This window comes from Dermacentor albipictus, chromosome 9 (genome assembly GCF_038994185.2).
Source record: "Dermacentor albipictus isolate Rhodes 1998 colony chromosome 9, USDA_Dalb.pri_finalv2, whole genome shotgun sequence".
In the NCBI taxonomy this organism is placed as follows: Eukaryota; Metazoa; Arthropoda; class Arachnida; order Ixodida; family Ixodidae; genus Dermacentor; species Dermacentor albipictus.
In genome coordinates this window covers 100384966-100399328 of record NC_091829.1, presented here as the reverse complement: position 1 = coordinate 100399328, position 14363 = coordinate 100384966, and the positions used below count along the sequence as shown (strand labels likewise).

Genomic DNA, 14363 nt, shown 5'->3' with positions numbered 1-14363 from the left:
GCCTTGAATGTCGATGCGTTGCTTGGAGAAATTTTTCAAGTCCACTGTTGTTTTTGACAAATTGTACTGTCGACCAAAGTGCTTTCCTAAATCTTCGGCCGTCATCAATGAGACAGACGCTCCAATATCCACCGGCAGTCGCATGGAGACGCCGTTCACTACGACCGGAACTTCCAAATCTTTTTTAGTTTCAAAAGCGCTTACCGTCAAGACAGACGCGGACGGCTGCCCTGCGGAAGTTGAAGACAGCGTCTCTGCGTAAGAGACATGTTGAACAATACGGGTTTTTCGGCATACTGATGCAAAATGGCCCAACGTGTGGCAGGCGTTGCACCACCGGTTCCTTGCTGGACAATTCCTGTACGTTGCAATATGTTTCGTGCTGCCACACCAGTCGCATGCAGCACGGTTCCCGGAGGAGCCATGTGCGAAATGTCGGCCCTTTTGGCGGCCTCTCGGAAGAAGTCGGCCCTCTTGGTGGCCTCTCGGAAGAAGTCGGCCATCTTGGCGGCTTCTCAGAAGAAGTCGGCCATCTTGGCGGCTCCCCGGAAGAAGTCGGCCATCTTGGCCCGTCGACGGAACGCCAAGTTGAGATGCCTCAATTCTTCGTACATTTTCGGAGCCGAATGCGCGGTTCGCTCGATGCAAGGCTTCTAACGAGCGTCCAATTTCTTCGGCCTTGTCCAGGGACAGGGTTTCGCCATGAGCCAACAACTTTTCGCGAACGCTGGCGTTCGCTACCCCATGTATAATTTGGTCTCGGACGCGCTCGTTGTAGCTTGTGCCGAAGTTGCACTGTACCACCTTCTCCTTCAATGCGGTCACGAATTCCAGGAATCCTTCTCCCTCGAACTGCCTTCGATTGGTGAATTCGTGCCTGTCCGCCAGAACATTTGTTGACGCGGCGAAGAGCCGGTCAAGCCGCTGCAAGAGTTTCTGGAACTCTGACGCTGGCGGGATCGCATCACTTGACGATGACGCTGCGCCGGTCGACTGCCTTGCTGCTTCCTGCTCCTCGTCTGCAAAGTATTTTCGTTGTCCCTCACTCGCGAGAGCGCTAACGAGCGCGGACGTTCATCGCGTGTCCGTCCAGTCGCCACCGCCGGCCGCTTCGAGGTGGGCCTGAAAAATTTTTATCCATCGATACCAGGGAATTAACGATGGCCCGGGCACTTCAAGAAAAACGGGAAGGTTCGCCGTAAAAGCCATGACCGGTAGCGTGCGGGGGACAGTGCAGAAGACAAGCCGGAGCTCGAGTAGAATGGAGCAGGGCAGAACAAAGGGGGCGAGAAGGCCTAGGCTCGGAAGCCTCGCGACGCCAAGTGCGTCGGCGGCGTTTGCAGGCCGTGCCGACACGTAAAGGACGCTTCACTTACGAAGCTCGTTGGTTTCGCGGGGCTTCGGTCGGAACCGTCGCGGGAATCCCATCCTCGTCGCCAAAAGATGTTGTGTCGGCAGCGGCAGGCAAGTGGGGGCCCCCGGCCAGCGAACGCGCGCGAGCGCCGACGCAGAGAAGGATGACGCGGAGCTAACTGCTCCCGACGAAAACCGGAACGAAGACTCTGCCGACCCGCGGCCGTTTATTACTAATCAAGGCTTCACACGCCAGATGACACCTCCTGATAGGTCCAAGCTCATCACATGACAGAAGGGGGGGGGGCGCCATCTAGCTAAACAACTACAAAACATACATGTACGATGAAACAGAGATCTGACAGGGGGCGACACTATACTACAACTATTCGTCAGATTAGTGTTTAGGGAACTCATAAGAGCGCTACTGGTTTCTATAACCACCTTGATGTTTCCTACGGGTGTCAATACGCTTGGCGGATGATATGCTCATGGTAGACAGCCTCGAAGCGTACAAAGCCTATGATATGTTCCGATTTCATTACTAAAACCACAGCGGCATCATTTATGTAGCGTAAAGCAAAACGTCCTAACCTCGTCTAGACGTCACTGCCCAGTTTCTCGACAGTTAAGCGAGCGCTTTTGAGGCCAAATGTAAAAACCAAGATTCGAACCATCAGAAAAAGATTAAGAGAGATGGCTAAATTCCAAGCCCAAGATGTAAGTGGTAACTACCACTATCCATGCAGTAGATCCCAAGTGGTACAGTTCCCAATTCGGAGAACTGTCCTAATACAATTTTCCAAATGTGGAATTCAAGAAACATTGGTAGCTTTCGCTGGGGACACAAGCTTTTGATAGCGGCTGCACTGACCATGTCTAAGAACCGAGGCCCGAAATGTCCCAAAAAGAGTAACATAGGTGGCTAGCTCCTAGCCAGAGCAGTCAGCGGCAGCTGCCAGTATCCCCGGACGTGACGTAAAGTGGTGGTGTGCTCAGCTGATGCGTCTTCTCAAGACAGTCTTCATGTGGAATTGGATAAACTTGGATAATGCCATGTGGCATTAAGCTTTCGACAGCCGATGCAAGGGCGCAGTTGTCGTCCTCTAACCTGAACAATAATCAGGATGAAAGTGTCGTTTACTGGTTACTGAAATTGAGGGAGATCATTCGATCGACAGCCACCCATATGGCAAGCAGCGGCAAACTCGACACTTAGTGATGCTGTATGATACTGGCTCTATATACTGAGTCATCAATTGTGTTAGGCCAAGCACCTTGAAGAAAAAAATTTTGAAACGCCGTTATTAAATAGCACCGGTTTCTTCCCTGTCTCTCACTGCGATTGCCTGTTTATGCAGGGGTTGCAAGTATCTGTTAACAGCAGGTGGGCTGAGACCTTCAAGAACTTTAGTGAGTTTGCTGCAGCTTCATCTGGGCTTATTTAGCAACGGTGCAAATTTACCCAGTGGTGTGAATTAGCTCTAGGGACGATCTAATTAGGTTGCAGTGATAAATGCGCACTTCCTTCTTTATACCGGACACATTGACGACATAGCTAGTGTCAAAAACGTTTGCTGCACAACTCCAAGTCCGTCTCATTGTACTTCCAACTTGTCTTTTACTTACTTTTTTGTTAGCAAATAGTGCAGGCCCTGTTTGGGCCCGAGCAGGAGTAGTTGCATCAATGGTTAGAAGCCGAAAAATAGAAAAGTACAGGAAACATACAGAAAAAAAATACAGGAACATAAAAATTTGCAATGTGGAATTATGAACAGTGAGTATGAAGTAGACACAACAGTTGTAATTCGCAACCCAAAAACAAGGCAGTGTATGCCAAGCACACACACCAGTTCAGTGCATTCAACATTTTACCTAACAATATTACAACACACACATGCGAGGAATTATTAATTTCATTCATTGTGTGTAGTCCAATAGTAATCAAAACAAAAATTATTCAAAAGATGAACGAACGATTGTGTCGTATTAGCGTTTACAAGATCTTGTGGTAATTTATTGCATTGTCAGATAGCATGAGGAAACAGGCAATACTGGTGTAGCTTAAAGTAACTAAATGGTTGCCTAACTTTTTTTTGTGGTTTGTACGGTCAGAACGCATGGACGGTTCGCTTATGTGACGTTCGCGTGGAATTTTAGAGTGACCATAGTAAAACTGATAGATAAACTTTATTTTGGACAGCATTCTACGATGATGAAATTTTTTGATGTTTGCCCTATCACGAAGGAAAGGTACGCTCGAAAAACGCAAAGAGATAGAATAAATAAACCTCAAGGCAAACTTGAGCAACCTTTTCTTTCCCTTAATAAAATATTGTTGATACCCTCTCAGCATTAGGTCCGCATATTCTAATTCTGGCCTAATTAGAGCTTTGTATGCAGTGAACATTAGAGCGGGAAATGCATGACCTAGTTCCCGCTTTGAATATACTAACTTATTCCTTACATCACTACAAAGATTGTCTACACGTGGTTTCCAACTTAAGTTACTCGCGAGTGTCACATCGAAATACTACAGCTGCTGAATATGTAAAACATAAGCATTTTTAAAAGTGTAAGCAAATTCTAAAGGCTCTCTTTGTTGCTAAATGTTATGCCCGCCATTTTTGAAGTGTTGAGCTTCAAGCCCGATTTATCACACCATGCACTAATTGAATGCAATGCATCATTTAGTCTAACTTTATCAGACTGTTCATTTATGCTGGTATAAACAACACAATCATCCGCGAGAAGTCATATGTTCGGAGCTTATTGAACTGACAAATTGATATAATTGAAATAAACCAAAAGGAACAGTGGACCAAGCACCGACACTTGTGGTAGTCCCGAGTGCACATCTAGTATCAGAGATGCAGTCATTAACAACCTCGCATTGTTTCCTTGAAGCTAAGTATCTTGCGATCCAGCGAACACTCTTTCGTTCAATACTTTCAACATGCAGTGTAGTTATAAAATCAACATGTGGAGCACCGCCCAACGCTTCATATATAGTGCATTTTTTATATATAGTGCATGTGCAAAATCATCGGTTTTTTTCCGTTAACTGACTTGCAGTGGACAGAGAAGACCTTGAGCCATGCTGATTGTCATGAAACATCTGGTTATGTTCTCGGTGTATCATAATCGCCTTAAATATTTCTAACAGCTTAAAATTGTGTATTTTAGGGAAACTGGCGTGTAGTTGTTAATTTTAATAGAGATCCAGACTCGAATTCGGTCTATCCTCGTGGAGTGCCGGTCGTCGGGTATCACACACGATTTAACGAGTTATAATATATTGCCACAGGGAGGAATTGGGATTCATTTACACTATGTAGAATGAGATGAAAATGTGGCAGCCACAATAACAATAGCAGATGAGAGATCTCAAATGGTCCTCCTCTTGTTTGCTCTACACATCAGCATCTTCTACGTTCGTAGGATAATTGGCTTATAACACTACCCTCCGGGAAGATGGCACCGACTCGGTGCAGCGGGACACAAGTACATTAAAGAACCAGCACACAAGGTATTAAGGAGTGTCCGGGGTACGACAGATGGAGAACGTGGGCAATGTCAATGTGGGGAGGAGCAGATGGTGATGAAGGCAGCAGTGAAGTGATTTCGTAAGTGACATCAGTGGCCGGGCGGCACACGCGATATGGACCAGGGTACTGAAAAAAGTTTTTCTGATAGTCTAACTCGCCCTGCTGAGGACCACAGGCGTACGAGCAATCCAGCGACAGAATGAGTGATCCTGTGGTGGCTGTTGCAGCGAGACTGCTGGTGAACTTGGGACTGAAAAAATGGAGTGCGAGCAACTTATCGTGCAATGTCGTGCAGAATTTGCGGAAAGAATTGAGGTGCGAATAATGAACTTCTTCCGCAAGAAGCGTAACAACAGATTGTAGACCTGGAAAAGCCCTAATGGTGAAACAAGAAATGGCATGGATTTCATACTTTGCGCCGATACCAGCATAGTACAAGGTATACAAGTGCTAGGTAGGGTAAGGTACTGTGTTCACAGCTTAGTGAGCGCCATGATTCACCTCAATGCGAAGAGAGAAAGAGTTAAATTGGTCAAGGCGAAAGAGGCCAGCCTATTAGTAACCGTAACAGCAGACCAATTCAGGCTGGTACTTGCTAACCAATATGCAATTTTAGAAAAGAGGTTTGAAGATGAAATAGAGGTAATGAACGAAGCCGTAACTAGGCTCGCTTAGGAGGTGGGCAAGCTTTCCTAAGTAACAAAGGACGTAGTAAAGGAACGACAAATAATGAAACTGTCCAACTCAAGCCATCAGATAGAATTCGCGGAATTGTCAAAACTCATCAAGAAGGAGAAAATGCGGACGTTCAAAATTTTAACGTGAGAAAGTCTGCGGAAGCTGTAACAAATAGACGCAGCATGAAATCAGTAAGAAAACTCGGCTTAGGACAAGCCATGATACCTGGACTGAAAAATAAGCAGGGTATTATTATCAGTAATCTCGATGATATAGTAAATGCAGCGGAAGAATTCTATACAGATCTCTACCGAGAGCAGCACGGTATTCGACGATATAATGAAGAGGTTACAAAGGCTCCTTCTGTAACTAGCGGTGAAGTTTGAAGGACCTTGAAAGACATGAAACGGGGAAAAGAGGCAGTAGAACATGTAATAACAATCGATTTATACAACGATGCAGGAGACCTAATGCTTGAGAAGCTGGCGGCCGTTTATGCCAACTGTCTATCGACTTCAAAGGTCCCGGAGAACTGTAAGAATACCAAAAACAATAATCCACAAAAAGGAAGACTATAAATAATTGTTAAATTATAGGTCCATCAGCTCACTTCCTGTATTATATAAAGTATGCAGCAAGGTACCCTCCAATATAATAGGGGCAACACTGGACATCAGTCTACCAAGAGAACAGGCTAGCTTAAGGAAAAGATACACTACGATGGATCACATCCATGGCATCAATCACGTAATCGTATAGTACAATCAGCCTCTCTATATGGCTTTCCTAGATTACGAAAATGCATTTGATTCAACAGAGATACCAGTAGTCCTGCAGACATTACGTAATCAAGGAGTACATGACGCTTACGGAAATATCTTGGAAAATATCTACAAAGATTCCACACCTACCTTAATTCTGCACAAGAAAAGTAGATAGATACCTATAAAGAAAGGGGTCATACATACAGGCAATGCGTGCCTGGAAGAAGTATTCAAGCTATTAAACTGGGGAAACTTTGGAGTGAGGACCAATGGTGAATATCTCAGCAACACCTTTGATTTCCGCAGGACATTGTCCCATTCAGCAACACTGGGGACGAGGGACAACAAATGATAAAAGACGTTAACAGAGAGAGTGTAAAGGTGGGGTTGAAGACCATTATGCAGAAGAAAAATATAATGATCAATAGCCGAGCAAGGACACAAGAATTAAGGATCGCCAGTCAGCCTCTAGAGTCTGTGAAGTAGTGCGCTTACCTAGGTCGATTACTCACAAGGCACCCTGATCATGAGAAGGAAACTTGCAGACGACTGAAATTGGTTGCAGCGCATACGGCAGACATGGTCAGAACCTTACTGCAGGCTTACCATTCATATAGAAAAGAAAGGTGTACAATCAGTGCATTCAACCAGTGCTAGCTTATCGGGCAGAAACTTGGAGACTGACATAGAAGCTCGAAAACAAGTTATAGAACGTGCATAGGGCGATGTAACGAAGAACGTTAGGTGTAACTTTAAAAGACAGGAAGAGGGAGGTGTGGATCAGAGAGCAAGTGGGGATAGGCGATATTCTAATTGACGTTAAGAAAGAACTGAGCTGGTCAGGTCATAAGATGCGTACGTTGGAAAACTAGTGGACGATTGGGGTTACAGAACGGGTGCCAATAGAAGGAAAGCGCAGTCGAGGATGGCGGAAGACTAGGTAGGGTGATGAACATAAGAAAATCCCAAGCGCTAGTTCGAATCGGTCGGCGCAGGTCAGAGATAACTGGAGATCGAAGGGAGAGGCCTTCGTCTTGCAGTGGATATAAAATAGGCTGATGGTGATGAATATGACACCTGTAGCATGCAGAAGATAGCCAAGTACAGTGACCTCTCCACTGCCAAAGTGGCATTTGGCAGAGTTAAGTTGATGACCTGCATGGCAAAGGACGCGCATAATAGGTGAGAGTTTATGTAAATGACTGGACAACGTAGTCGCGAAAATTACGACGTCATTGAGAGCGCAAAGGCATTTGGATCACTTTAAACATCGAAGAAAACAATCCATCATTCATTAAAATGTTGCTGTGGTATCGCAGAAGCCGAATGGCATATCTTTGAACTGGTGTTATAAAGGTGGTCTTCTTCCTGTCTTCTTCAACGAAGGCAATTTGCCAGTAGCCGGACTAAAGGTACACGGAAGACAAGTACTGGGCGCCATGCAGAGAGCCGAGAGCGTCGTTAATTCACGGCACAATGTACACGGTCTTTTTAGTAATCTTGTTTTAGGTGCAGCTAATCGACGCAGAACCGCTATATGTTGTCTTTTTTTCTGGCAAGCGAAATCGGGGACGCTCAAAGGCTCGTAGATTTTCGGTGATGTCCTCGGTAATCATTTTCGCGCCCTCCGTTTAAGCTCGTTAAAGGGCCCCTGAAACGGTTCGGGGAAATTTTGTAGACGCACAGGCTACAGCTAAAGTTAATCATTCGTGCCAGAATTTGTGTGAAGCGTCTCATACTAGGAGATCTACGGACGAATACAAGTTACCCTCCGCTATAGTCATGCATTTTCTGCTCAACTCGTTCGCCGAATGATTGAATATAAACTCCGCCTTCAATGGCTCCGCGTTATGATGGCACATCATGTTGTCTACTTGCGGTTGTCCATGAGTGAGCACGCGAAGCCCCTCCACCAGCTGCTTGGCAGTCAACCCCAAGCGAGAGCTATTGAAGCAGCGTGCGTTGTGATCATCTCATCGCAGCGCCGTATGTGTCTGGTATTCCGGTAAGCACAGGCGAGCTGGGCGTTTCGACGGATAGATGAAGGCATAAACTCAAGCTGATGGAGCTTTAGGGTAGGCGTACGTGAGTGGCCTGATCGGTCTGCACGGTCCATCCATATGGTGGTGCATAGTTTCAGCAGCTAATCAAATAACTAACATTGCCCTCACGAAGCGTAAAACATTTTAGGCATCTACAAAAACAGTGTGTTAAAAAATACGCTAGCGAGAAAAATTTACATCAGCAACAAAGAGCGTCAAAGGGGTTCTAGCAAGTACATACGCGAGCAAAATTAAGAAGAAACGAACAGGACAACGCTGGACATATAACTGAAGTTTATTGAGAAAACATTCCACAAATCTTCTCCGCGCGCGCGTTTACACCCAAGAACAATAAGAAGGGGATAGTCAAAAATCCACAAAAGATATACACGTACACAAAAGCCTAGTCACAGCCCTTACCGACAAGGGCCACAACATTTGGATTAACAGGATACATATAAAAATTGAAGTTGTTTATCACTGATATGAACCGAAGGTTCACTCGCATATGTATGCGTGCCAAACGTTCTGATGTAGAACGCTTCGCTTATTTCTCTTTCCAGTTTACTGCGCTCTCTTCCCCAATCGATACACTAACAAAACCTCCCCAAGAAATTAAAGGCTTAGGCATTAGAGAAAGCTGTAAAACTAAGTACGCAAGATGTGTTACGTGTGTTTCTTGCAGCTAACAAGCACAATCCAGATATCCCTTTTCGCCCTATCGTCGCAGAAGGAGGCTCTGGTCAGTGGGTTTCTTCAATGTACGCTGAAAACTCTGGATGCTTCAGATCCTTTAGCGTCCAGAGCTACTTGGAAGCTGTGGGTTGGGTAAAGTCAAGTGAGATTTGTGCGAATGCTGGGATGTCTGTAAATATTGAAGAACTGTTCTATTCTATCCCACATGATGACCTGTGTACAGCTGTAGGTGATCTGACTGAAGAGGGTAAGTAGCTTTTATGATTTCATGCGCTTTGTCACTTGAGTCTTTTATGGGACTTCTCACATTTTACCTATCAACCACGGTAATGTCCTTTAGAAGGCATGACTTCATTCCGAGAAAGGGTATTTGCATCGGTTCTAAAGCTGCTCCTGCACTGTGTCACATTTTTTTATCCAAGTTTGACAGTAATGTAATTCACATGCTGCAGAACAAATGTATTGTGCCAATTTTTAGGTATTTGGATGATTTTTAGTGCTTTTAATGGTTAGATTCCAATGATAGCCTTGAATCAAACACGAGAAGGATTTTCACGTGTGTCGAGGAGTCCTCCCGGGATCTCAGGTTCCCGTTAGAACTTTGCAAAGAAAACTTGATTAAGTTTCTTGATTTCTAAATTAAATTTAAAAGTTAGAGTCATGCGTGTTGGCGTTATTGCCCTAGATTGAAAAAACAAATCGCTCGTCCCGTACGAATCGTCCCACTCCAAATTAATAAAACGTGGCACAGTTTCCTTTCGCTTGAGAAATGCTCTTAACAAGAGCTGCACCTACTATTTGCCGGAGAGATTTGAAGGACAGAAGGCGAGGTTAATGTTGGCATAGTACCCCGTCTGCTTTTTGATGGCTGTGGCTGAATCCGTGTTTAGAAAGCGGACAAAAAAGGAACCCGTGGAAACGGCGGACAACAATGAATCTTCAAAAAGAACAAAATGGTCGTAGTGATGCCGTATTTGCATGGCATGCCTCATAATCTTAAGAGGGTGGTCACTAGAAATGGCGTCACGCAAGTGTTTACAGCGCCGAGCAAACTAGTTAGGTTGTGCAAAAGCATCACAAGAGAGAAGAAAGATGCGACTAGTGGCGGTGAAAAGAAGCACACCACCTTTTTTCACAAAAGTTTGCAACTTCGGCCGTGTATCACATACCTCTCATGCGGACTGTCCTATATTGGCCAGACAGGTCATTGTATTAACGATCGCACGCATGAGCATCGCTAATTGGTACCTACAGGTACGGCAGGGAACTTGCCGTTGCATTGCAAAAAGCACGATTGCCCACCAGTTTTTGATAGTGATCGATTGTGAAGAGAGAGCGCAGTAAACTGGAAAGAAAAATAAGCGAAGCCCTTCACATAAAAAATCTCAGCGCGAATAAATATGTGAGTGAACCTTTGGTCCATATCAGTGACAAAGAACATCAGTTTTATATTTATCAAGTTAATCCAAGTGTTGTGGCCTTTGTCGGTAAGGGGTGTGGCTTGGCTTTTGTGTATATGTATATGTTTTGTTGATTTTTGACTATAAACCCTGTTATTGTTCTTGGATGTATACGCATGCGTGAAGGAGATTTATGGAATGTATTCCATATAAACTTCAGTGGTAAGTCCAGCATTGTCCAGTTTGTTTCTTACTTGTGCTCGCGTCCGTACTTGCTGGAACTCCTTTTACGTTCACCATGCACCAACTGGTTGAACAGACCTCACTGCTAAAGCAGCAAAGAATGCCCTTCATTACTGCTACTGCGTTCGGTTGAGGTCTGTGCCGCCAGGTGGCTGCACCGTGCGTACCATTCACGTTTCCTCTTCTGCTCATCCCACGAAACGGCACGGTCAAACAGCCCGGACTATTCCCCTTTTCGCTTGCGTTTACCACAAAACCAGACTCGCGAAACACTATTGTACTAGTAATGTTCCGGTGTAACATGACAGCCACAAACATGAAAATGATGTGGCTGATGGGATACCGATATTCCGATGCACTGCAGCCGCTTTGCTCGTATGCTGCATTGCAGAGGGACAAGATGTTGCAGCTGGACACATTGGCAGTCTGTACGTTTACAGCCCACAAAGCAAAAAAGGCGATTCATGGTGCTCACGAAAAGACAGACCCACACTGACTGCGGAGCTCTCATCAAGACAGAGCATGTTTTAACACAAGCAGATGACACTTGCTGTGAGCCGGAAGTGCTTAAATATACTGAGAAATTGTTCTTCTGTACCCTCTTCTGTTGCCTTCTTTTTATAGAGACAAATGAACTAACGTTCCAACTATTAAGAACATTTTTCGCCATAAAGTTAAAAAAATTATTCATGAGTCGCCCTAGGCAGCCAATCGGGCAGCTCGCCCTACCGACGTCATTAGGGCAATTTACGCCAAATGGGTAGCGGTGGCTGAAAAATTAGCCGAGCTGCGATTGGCAATGATATACCTATTTAAAACCTTATAATAAATGACGCGTTTTACGCGGAGCCCTTAGATGCGCTAATTAATGATAAGAAGAACCTACTCTAACGACTCAGTACGATTGCACAAAATTGCCAAAATTGTTTCAGGAACCCTTTAAGGGAGCTTCTGGATGGGACCTGTGTTCTTACTTTCGATGGGATGGATCAAAACGTCCTTCTGGCTCAGATGGGGTGAAGCAAAATCGAAATGACGCTGTAAGCAGCTAGCTAGCGATGAAGGTTGTCGGACTGAGTATCTGAAAGGTCTGAGGAAATCATTGCGTCAAAACGGGCGTCAAGGGAAGTGCTGGTGTCAGGGCTTTCAGAAGACTGCGGGCAATCGATAGTAAGGGCCTGTGGGTCATGGGTATCTAAAGGCGCCATGCTGCCCAGCGTGATACCTGTATTAGGTAGAGAAGCCGAAATGATATGTGCCTGCATGTAGCATCTTCGGCGCATGCTCACCACTTGTGTGCCCTTTCCTGTACTGGGTATAAAACGAGCACGAATAAATGCTGGGGTGTCTTCGTTTGCTGAGAACTGGTCCAGGCTGTTACTCTGTCGACACTACAAACGATACATGGTGTCAGAAGTCACGCCCATAGTGCTCGGGCACGGTAAAACAGCATGGAACTTGTGAAGCCACCAGAGCCGCTACATTTCACAGGCGAAATCAGTAAGCAATGGAAGCTTTTCAAACAAAAGTTTGAACTTTTCTTGGTTTTCTTGGTTTTCTTGGCCCGACAAGAAGCCTCGACCGGATGCCTCAAAGATTGCTTTACTGCTAACCGTGGCAGGTGACGACGCACTGGAAATTTACAACTTCACCTTCAGGGACGATGAGAGCCGGGAAAGTTACGCAACTGTCATAGCCAAGTTCGACACCTACTGCCCAGAACAGCTGAATGAAGTGCACGAACGCTACCTCTTTAGGCAACGCGTCCAAGCTCAAGGTGAGCCGGTTGAACAGTTTGTCAGAGAGCTCAGGAAGATGTCTCGTTCATGCAACTTTGGCACCATGGCAGAGTCGTTCATACGTGACCAAATAGTTTTTGGTACAAATGATGACAAAGTAAGGCAAACGTTGCTGCAGGATAAGAAGTTGACCTTGGCTACAGCGGAACAAGTATGCAAGGCTGCGGAAATGAGTGCCGCGCAAAACGAAACCTGGTCTCGAGAACGGAGATAGATTGACGCTGTCAAACTACCGGAGCATACGAAGCAGCAGCGGTGCGATGAACGACCTGCAATGTTCAAGTGCCGCAGGTGTGGACGTACGCACGGTCCGCGAAGCTGCCCTGCATTTGGCAAAGTGTGCAGAAAATGCCAAGGGCAGAATCATTTTGCTGTCCGTGCAAGGTGAATAGACAGGTTGGGGAAGTGAGTAGCACCGAAAATAGCGAAGAGGAATTTGACATCCTTGATGCATCTGTCAGCAGCGTTGGAAGATCGTGTGACCGTGACTGGGTGGTCAGAGTGCGAGTTGCGGACACGACAATAGACTTCAAAGTTGACACAGGATCGCAAGCCAACCTCGTGCCATTTTCTGCCTACAAAAAACTGCAGCCGGGAGTACCCTTGGCTAGAAGCAACTGTATTCTACGATCTTACAACGGAGGAGTCATCAAGCATCTCGGAGTCATGACTACCACGGTGGCCGTCGGAAGCAAGACGGCAAAGATTAATTTCTTCATCGTGAAGAAGAACCGTCATGCCATACTTGGACTGCGAGCCAGCGAACTGCTTGGACTGTTCTGGCGCACCGTAAACGACATCGGAATAAGCAACAGCGAGGCAGTTGTCCAAGAGTTTCAACAACTTTTTTCTGGGACTGGATGTAACAAGCGACCATACCGCATGGTTCTTCGAGAAGATGCGGTGCCAGTCGTCCAGACAGCCCGCCGTGTGCCCCTTTCCTTGAAAGAGCCTCTGCGCGAAGAACTTGACCGCATGGTCAAAGCCTTCATTATAGCCAAGCAAGATCAGCCGACGGACTGGGTGAGTCTTCTAGTTATTGTCAGAAAAAAAGACTGAAAACTACGGTTATGCATGGACCCGAGGAAAATTAATGACAACCTCAAGCGCGAGCACTACAGGATGCCGCGTCGAGAAGATATTGAATCGGAACTAGCTGGAGCACATTTTTTTCGCGCCTTGACGCCAACTCGGGGTTTCACCAGATACCGCTGCATGAGGAAACGTCAACAATCTGTACGTTCGCGACTCCCATCGGTTGTTACTGCTTTCTGAAGCTGCCCTTCGGTATAGCGTCCGCCCCAGAAGTGTTTCAAAAGAATCTTAGCGAAATATTCGAAACACTGCCAGGAGTGCGAGTGTACGTTGATGACGTCATCGTGTGGGGTGCGACAAGAAAAGAGCACGATCAGAGGTTACGAGCGGTACTAGAAGCAGCACAGAAAGCTGGTCTAACGTTTAATGCAGAAAAGTGCAGCATTGGCATGCGCAAGATTTTTTTTCTAGGCGACGTTATTGCGGTAGACGGCATATACGCCCAAATCGTACCCTTGTCAGTCCTCTGTTAAGTATGCCACCGCCGACTGACACGCAAGCAGTGCAGCGCATGCTCGGTGTCGTAAACTATTTGTCGAAGTTCCTGCCATCAATTACGGACCGAACGAAACTGCTTCGGTACTTGATAAAGAAAGACCGTACCTTTGAGTGGACGGAAAACCACGCGAAAGAATGGAAAATGATTTGTGACAGTCTGAGCAAAGATCCTGTGCTGGCGATTTTCGATTCTAAACGGATTACGAAGATAACATCCGAAGCTTCGCAAAATGGAATAGGCTCGGCT

At 45.8% G+C, this 14363-nt stretch overlaps 1 long non-coding RNA gene across 1 annotated transcript in view; it reads left to right on the top strand.

Moving 5' to 3' along the window:
* The window catches only part of LOC139050216 (uncharacterized), an 81356-nt gene that overhangs the window by 56376 nt on the left and 10617 nt on the right, over positions 1-14363 (top strand). The window lies entirely within an intron of this gene.